At 38.8% G+C, this 8,788-nt stretch overlaps 1 protein-coding gene and 1 non-coding gene across 2 annotated transcripts in view; one reads left to right on the forward strand and one right to left on the reverse strand.

Annotated features, from left to right (window-relative positions):
• The window catches only part of TFDP2 (transcription factor Dp-2), a 182,352-nt gene that overhangs the window by 170,420 nt on the left and 3,144 nt on the right, over positions 1-8,788 (reverse strand). The window lies entirely within an intron of this gene.
• LOC119470428 lies at positions 7,306-7,407 on the forward strand. Its single transcript, XR_005199330.1, has one exon. It is a non-coding gene; the product is annotated as a U6 spliceosomal RNA (small nuclear RNA).

Raw genomic sequence — 8,788 nt, forward strand, 5'->3', positions numbered from 1 at the left:
GCTAATTTTTTGTATTTTTAGTAGAGATGGGGTTTCACCATGTTGACCAGGATGGTCTCGATCTCTTGACCTCGTGATCCACCCGCCTCGGCCTCCCAAAGTGTTAGGATTATAGGCATGAGCCACCGTGCCCAGCAGACACGAAAATTTTAACAAAAGCAGACTGGTTACTTAAGACAGATGTTGAATAACTGCGCAAAATTAATCAAAGTTGCCATTAGTCGCAATATGAAAAATTGCTTTATTCTGCCTACTGCAATAGGAATCCTAATAACTAGTTGGTGGGCTCAGAATTCCTCTACCCTTGAGGTACTTAAGATGATTTTTAAAACTCAGAAAATGTTTTACATAAATTAGTAAGTCAAATTAATGTAATAGTTCTGTGTTTTCGATCACGGCTAATCTGAGTCAATTACTTCAGTGAATTTCATACAAACAGGAAGAAGTATTAAATAAGTCAGAGGCTCCTAATATTAACACATAGATAGATAGATAGAAAGACAACGACAAACCTAGATACATAGTCTATTAAGGCTCTGTTTAACAGTTTCTCAGAATGCTTTATTATATAGCTACAGTTAAGCAAAAAGAAAAAAAATCTGTCTGTGCTATATTTCCTACTTGGATGACAGAGACATGTATTATCACTTTTATTTTTTTTAATCACTTTTATTTTCAAACAGAAAGTTTTCTGGCTGCATATTCAATTTACCAGACATACCAATATCTCTGTTCATAACAGCATCATAAGTTACAGCATCTCTGACTATAAAGTACAAAGGTTTTTCTAGACATGGTATTCCTTTTCTGTGACTAACAACTGACATTGTCACTATTATTGCTATTATGATTTTTGTTTTGTTTTAAAGATATGGGGTCTTACTGTGTTGCCCAGGCTGGAAAGCAGTAGCTATCCACAGGCAGGATCATAGCATACTACAGCCTTGAATTCCTGGGATCAAGCAATCCTCCCACTTCACAAGCCTCACAAGTAGCTGGGACTATAGGCCGGTGACACTGTGCCCAGAACTATTGTTTTTATTTTTCCTACCTTTGGGAACACTTTTAGCTTTTTTTCTCTTCTTTCATCACAACCTTAAGACTGTATGTCATTTCTTGACACCCATATTTCCTTTTAGGCTACATGTTTAATTTCTTTTAAAGTCAAAAGAACATAGGTCGGGTGTGGTGGCTTTAGTCTGTAATGCAGCACTTTGGGAGGCTGATGCAGCAATCACTTAAGGCCAGGAGTTCAAGGCTAACTAGCCTGGCCAACGTGGCGAAACCCTGTCTCTATTAAAAATACGAATACTAGCCAGGCATGGAGGCCCATGCCTGTGATCCCAGCTACTCGGGAGGCTGAGGCACAAGAAGAATCACTTGAACCTGGAAGTCGGGGTTTGCAGTGAGCCAATATCATGTCACTACACTCCAGCCTGGGTGACAGAGCAAGACTCAATCTCAAGAATAAAAAAAAAAGTCAAAGGAACATGAAATATGTCACAAAGAACATATAGGTGTTACAATAAAATATGATAAAAAGAAGATACTAAAAAAACTGGGGATAGAAGGAACATACCACAGCATAATAAAAGCCATATATGACAGACCCACAGCTAGTATCATAACAAATGGGAAAAACTAGAGAGCCTTTCCTCTAAGATCTGGAACATGACAAGGATGCCCACTGTCACTACTGTTATTCAACAAAGTACTGGAAGTCCTAGCTAGAGCAATCAGACAAGAGAAAGATATAAAAGACGTCCAAATTGAAAAGGAAGAAGTCAAATTATCTCTGTTTGCAAACGATGCAATTTTATATTTAGAAAAACCTAAAGACTCCACAAGAAAAGTATTATTAATAGAAGTGGTAAACAAACTCAGTAAAGTTACATGATACAAAACCACCACACAAAATTCAGTAACATTTCTGTATGCCAACAGTGAACAATGTGAAAAAGAAATTTTAAAAGTAACTCCAACAGCCACACATAAAACTGAGTAACTAGGTATTAACCAAAGAAGTGAAAGATCTCTATAATGAAAACTATAAAACACTGATGAAAAAAATTGAAGGACACACAAAAAAATGGAAAAATATTCCATGTTCATGGACTGAAATTATCAATATTGTTAAAATGTCAATACTGCCCAAAGCAATCAACAGATTCAAGGCAATCCCTATCAAAACCCCAATGACATGCTTCTCAGAAATAGAAAAAAAAAAATCCTAAGATTTATATGGAACCACAAAAGACCCAGAATAGCCAAAGCCATCTTGAGCAAAAAGAACAAAACTAGAGGTATTACATTACCTGACTTCAATTACACTACAGAGCTATAGTAACCAAAACTGCATGGGACTGGAATAAAAACAGACATACAGACCAATGGAACAGAATAGAGAATCCAGAAACAAATCCACACACCCACAGTGAACTCATTTTCCACCAAGGTGCCAAAAACATACACTGGGGAAAAGACAGTCTTGTTCAATAAATGGTGCTGGGAAAACTGGACAGGCACATGTAGAATAAAACTAGCCCCATATCACCTGCCATATACAAAAATCTAATCAGGCTGGGTGTGGTGGCTCATGCCTGTAATCCCAGCACTTTGGGAGGCCAAGACAGACAGACAGATCACTTGAGGTCAGGAGTTCAAGACCAGTCTGGTCAACATGGTAAAACTCCATCTATACTAAAAATATAAAAATCAGCTGGGCGTGGTGGCACATGTCTGCAGTCCCAGCTACTTGGGTGGCTGAGGAACAAGAATCACTTGAAACTGGGAGGCAGAGGTTGCAGTGAGCTGGTATCAAGCCAAACACTCCAACCTGGGCAACAGAGCAAGACCCTGTCTCAAAAAAAAATAAAATAAAATAATAATCAAGTCAAAATGGGTTAAAGGCTTAAATCTAAGACCTCAAACTATGAACGGCTACAAGAAAATACTCGGGAAAATCTCCAGGACATTGGTCTGGGCAAAAATTTCTTGAGCCATGCCCCACAAGCACAGGCAATCAAAGCAAAAATACGGAATCACATCAAGTAAAAAGGTTCCACACAGCAAAGGATACAATCAACAAACTGAAGAGACAACCCAGAGAACGGTAGAAAACGTTTGCAAACTACTACCTGACAAGAGAGTTATAACCAGAATATATAAAGAGCTCAAACAACTCTAAGAAAAAGATCAAATAATCCCACTAAAAAATGGGCAAAAGGCCAGACACGGTGGCTCATGGAGGCCAAGGCAGGCGGATCACAAAGTCAAGAGATCAAGACCATCCTGGCCAACATGATGAAACCCTGTCTCTATTAAAAATACAAAAATTAGCCACGTGTGGTAGCGCACGCCTGTAGTCCCAGCTACTCAAGAGGCTGAGGCAAGGGAATTGCTTGAACCCAGGAGGCAGAGGTTGCAGTGGATTGCACCACTGCACTCCAGCCTGGTGACACAGCAAGACTCTGTCTCAAAAATAAATAAAAATATTAAAAAATGGGCAAAAAATCTGAATAGACATTTCTCAAAAGACACACAAATGGCAAATAGGCATTTGAAAAAGTGCTCAACATTGATGATCATCAAAGAAATGCAAATCAAAAGTACCATGAGCTATCATCTCACCCCAGTTAAAATGGCTTTTATCCAAGACAGGCAGTAACAAATACTGGTGGGGATGTGCAGAGAAGGGAACCTTCCTACACTGTTGATGAGAATGTAAATTAGTACAACCACGATATAGAACAATTTGGATGTTCCTCAAAATACTAAAAACTGAGCTACCATTTGATCCAGCAATCCCACTGCTGGGTATATAGCCAAAGGAAAGAACATCAGTACTTTGAAGAGATATCTGAATTCCTATGTTTGTTGCAGCACTGTTTACAATAGCTAAGATCTGGAAGTAACCTAAGTGTCCATCAACAGATGAATGAACAAAGAAAATGTGGTACATATGTACAATGAAGTACTATTTGGCCATAAAAATGAGATCTATGGCCGGGAACAGTGGCTCACGCCTGTAATCCCCGTACTTGGAAGGCCGAGGAGAGCAGATTACTTGAGGCCAAGAGTTCGCGACCAGCCTGGCCAACATGGTGAAATCCATCCCTACTAAAAATACAAAAATTAGCTGGGTATGGTGGCATGTGCCTGTAATCCCAGCTATTCGGGAAGCTGAGGCAGGAGAACTGCTTGAACTTAGGAGGCGGAGGTTGCAGTGAGCCAAGATCGTTACTGCACTCTAGCTTGGGCAACAGAGCAGGACTCTGTCTTGGGGGAAAAAAAAAAAAAAAAAGAATGAGATCCAATCACTTGCAACAACATGGACAGAACTGGAGATCATTATGTCATGTGAAATAAGCTGGGCACAGAAAGACACACATTGCACGCTCTCATTTATTTGTGGGATCTAAAAATCAAAACAACTGAACTCATGGACAGAGAGAGCAGAAGGATGGTTACCAGAGTCTGAGAAGTGTAGTGTGGGGATACGGGTATGGGGATGGTTAATGGGTACAGAAAAATAGAAAGAATAAATAAGACCTACTATTTGGTAGCACAAAAGGGTGACTATAGTCATTAATACCTTAATATTATATTTCAAAATAACTTAAAGAGTGTACTTGGATTGTTTGTAACCTAAAGGATAAATGCTTAAGGAGATGAATACCCCATTCTCCATAACGTGCTTATTCCACATTACATGTCTATATCAAAATATCTCATGTACCCTATAAATATAGACACCTACTAGGTACCCACAAAAATTAAAACTATAAAAATATAAAAAGTTCAGATGATTGAGTTTAACATTATACATCTTATCTAAGTACGTACTTTCTTCTGTTCACAGTACACCAGTCAGTATAACAGAGTAATATAGCTCATAATCATGATTTAATCAATTAGCTAAAATACAACCAAACGTCCGATGACATAAGATTACATACAGAAATGTTATTTTATATATATTTTTATTTTTTAATTAATTTTTTTGAAAGAGTCTAGCTCTGTCACCCAAACAGTGGCATGATCATAGTTCACTGCAGCCTCAAATTCTTGGGCTCAAGCAATCTTACCACCTTAGCCTCCTTAGTAGCTGGGACAGTGGGTATGTGACACCACACCTGGCTAACTTTTTTTCATTTGTAGAGATGAGGTCTTGCAATGTTGCCCAGGCTGCTCTTAAACTTCTAGCCTCAAAGTAATTCTTCCCAAAGAGCTGGGATTACAGCATGAAGCACCATGCCCAGCTTGTCTTTAATTTTTTTTGCGGGGGACAGAGTCTCACTCTGTCACGCAGGCTGGAGTGCAATGGCAAGATCTCAGCTCACTGCAACCTCTGCCTCCCAGATTCAAGCGATTCCCCTGCCTCAGCCACTCAAGTAGCTGGGATTACAAGGCGCACACCACCATACCCAACTGATTTTTCTATTTTTTAGTAGAGACTGGGTTTCATCATGTTGGTCATGCTGCTCTTGAACTCCTGACCTCAAGTGATCCACCTGCCTCAGCCTCCCAAAGTGCTAGGATTACAGGCATGAGCGACCACACCTGCTATGTTTTTTAAAATACAGTGAAAGAATGGTCAATTAAGAACAATGGCTAATTTTCAAATCATTCACTTATATTTGAATGAATACACAACACTCAAGGGGAAAAAAAAAAAAAGAAGCTACACTGGAAAAGACCCAACCAAAAATAAGTTACATTTTTGGCTTCTCCAAGCTACTTTCCCCTATTTCATCTTTTCTTGCACTTCAAATTCTTTGAGGGACGAGATTATGTCATGTCCCTTTGTCAACTTAGTGCCTCACACAGTGCCTGTAACGTAATAAGCAATCCATATGTGTCTTCTGAGTAATGTACACAAGGGCCAACTAGTGGGGGCTCACCCTCTCTCTCCATGCCTACTATCTGGCTGCTGGTTCATATCATCCGTAAGAAAACCAAAGGCAAAAAAGGCCGGGCACAGTGGCTCACTTCTGTAATCCCAGCATTTTGGGAGGCTGAGGCAGGCAGATGGCTTGAGGTTAGGAGTTTGAGACCAGCCTGGCCAACATGGCAAAACCATGTGTCTACTAAAAATACAAAAATTGGCCGGGTGTGGTGGCACATGCCTATAAGCCCAGCTACTCAGGAGGTTGAGGCACGAGAATCACTTGAACCCAGAAGGGGGAGGTCACACTGAGCCGAGATTGCGCCACTGCACTCCAGCCTAAGCAACAGAGCAAGACTCAGTCTCAAAATAAAAAGCAGGGGGTGGGGGGTGGGGGGGAGGCGCTTGAATTTAAAAGGGCAATAAAGAGAAAATAGAGAAAGAGAGTTAGAAAGTACTATGCTCAGAAATAAAATTCTAATTAGATTACAGCTTATGCCACTAGGGAAGAAAACACTTATTTATTTATTTATTTATTTATTTTTTGAGATAGGGTCTCACTCTGTTGCCCAGGCTGGAGTGCAGTGGCATCACCGCAGCCTTGACCTCCTGGGCTCAAGAGATCCTCCTATCTCAGCCTCCTGAGTACCTAGGACTACAAGCCTGGCTACTTTTTGTATTTTTAGTAGAGACGGGTTTCGCCACATTGCCCAGGCTGATCTTGAGCTCCTAGATTCAGCAACCTGCCCACCACAGCCTCCCAAAGCACTGGGATTACAGGCATGAGTCACTGCACCTGGCCAGAAACGACTTTTAAAACATACATGCATTTTTAAAACAAAGATGACTCTGGCTGCCATACATAAGGCCCAGAGACAGAAAAGGACTGGAAGAAGGAAGGTGAACAGGAAGTTATTACTACAGTCCACTAAAGGAATGGTGGCCCAGACTACAGTAATATTAATAACAGTAGTAACAGAGAGAAATGGATGTACATTACCTTTTTGCTTCAGGCAACTTTATTAAGAAAAATTCTCTTCGGATTGTATCGGGTAAAACGAGCATTGTTATCTTGTGTAAAATGTGCATTTAATAAATGTAGCAATGAATTAGCAAAAAATGAAAGCTCAATATGAACATAAAGATTAAAGACAGTTCCTAACTGCTGTAAGTAAACCTTCAACAAGGCATACTGCTCCAGATAAAATTCTACACAGCTGTTGGCAATCATTTAGGGACTATGGTGAGCAGGAGAGGTTGCCAGAAGACTGAAGACAGAAAAATGTAGTACTCGTGTTCAAAACAAGAGAAATGGGATCCTGCCAACTATTGATCATTGAAGTTCAAGGTAATTCTAGACATGATTCTAGAATCATTTCTAAGAGAAGTTAGTGAACACTTAGAAAAAGTAGTCATCAGTGCTCCCTTAGCAGCACATATACTAAACAGGAACAAAACAGAGATGAGCATGGCCCCTGAGCAATAACGACATATAAATTCATAAAGCATTCCACATTTTTTACTTGAATTAAAAAATCCTTTTCTGATACAAAAATCAGCCAGGCGTGGTGGTGAGTGCCTGTAGTCCCAGCTACTCAGGAGGCTGAGGAAGGAGAATTGCTTGAATCCAGGAGGCCACTGCACTCCAGCCTGGGTGACAGAGGGAGACTCCATCTCAAAAAAAAAAAAAAAAAAAAAAAAAAAACCTTTTCTAAAAAAAAAAAAAAAAAAAAAAAAAAAAATCCTTTTCTAAAAAAAAAAAAAGACAAAAAAGTAGTAATCAACATATGCTACTGGAATATAGTATTGTCACTAAGGACAAGTAAGGATAGGTTAAAGCTCTTTTCCTTATAGTTACTAAACTGATAGGGTTAAAAAACGAGGCATAAAAAATCTGGGTTTTAATAAGGTAATTGTCAAAGTTCCTCATATATTCCTTGTGAGAACTTGGAAACATGAGGTAGATGATGATAAATTAGCTAAATTTCTAATTAGCTGACCAACCTGTGGCTAAATTTCTAATTAGCTGACCAACTTCAACGAAAGAATTAATAATTTTTTTATTACTTTTAAGAGAGGTCTTTAGCAGGTAAAGAACTCTACTCTCAGCCCTGCCTACACAGCATTTTAGTAAAAAATTTGCATGAAAGTAATGCCAAAATTATCCAGCTTATATGTTTATCAAAATGCATAGGTTAATATTTACTAGATGACCAAATCAGGATTTTTTTAAATGTCAACAGACTGGAAGCAATCTTACAAAATAAAATTTAATACAGATACATGTAAAGTCCTACCAAAAAATATTCTATTAAAGAATTGAGAGAGTATGACTTTCAGAACTGAGAGAGCATGAACAAAATAATTCAACAATTTTAGTTGACAAGACCAATAGTAAAATAGGTATCATATATACATAGCATTTGGATGCCACAACCCATTTTAAATGACTTACATATAAGCAGAAATTAATATTAAGAACATATTAGAGATGAGGAGACTGAGGCCCAGCGTGTTTACTTAATTTAGTCAAGGCTACCCAGCTGATGAACTGCAGAACTGGGATCTAAACACAGGAAGCCTTGCTCCAGAGTTAATCTTCTTAACTAGTAAATTATTATAAATTAACAGTGTAAAGTGGTTGCCAAAGAAGCAAGTCTACTCTTAAAGCATATGCTTTAAAATCAAAGAGGAAACTTACAATCTTCTATATTAGTTAATACCTAATTTGGGGTACTATGCTCATCAGAAGAGTACGGAAGAACTAAACAAATCCACAAGTGGGTTACCAGTTCCATGAGGAGATGCAAACGAAAACAATGACACAAAAGTTACTAGAAGAGGTTAAAGATTATTTTCCCAGGTCCCTTCCTCCCTTCCTCCAAAAAAAAAAAAAAAAAA

Source organism: Cebus imitator, unplaced genomic scaffold (genome assembly GCF_001604975.1).
Source record: "Cebus imitator isolate Cc_AM_T3 unplaced genomic scaffold, Cebus_imitator-1.0 Scaffold30, whole genome shotgun sequence".
NCBI classification, from domain to species: domain Eukaryota; kingdom Metazoa; phylum Chordata; class Mammalia; order Primates; family Cebidae; genus Cebus; species Cebus imitator.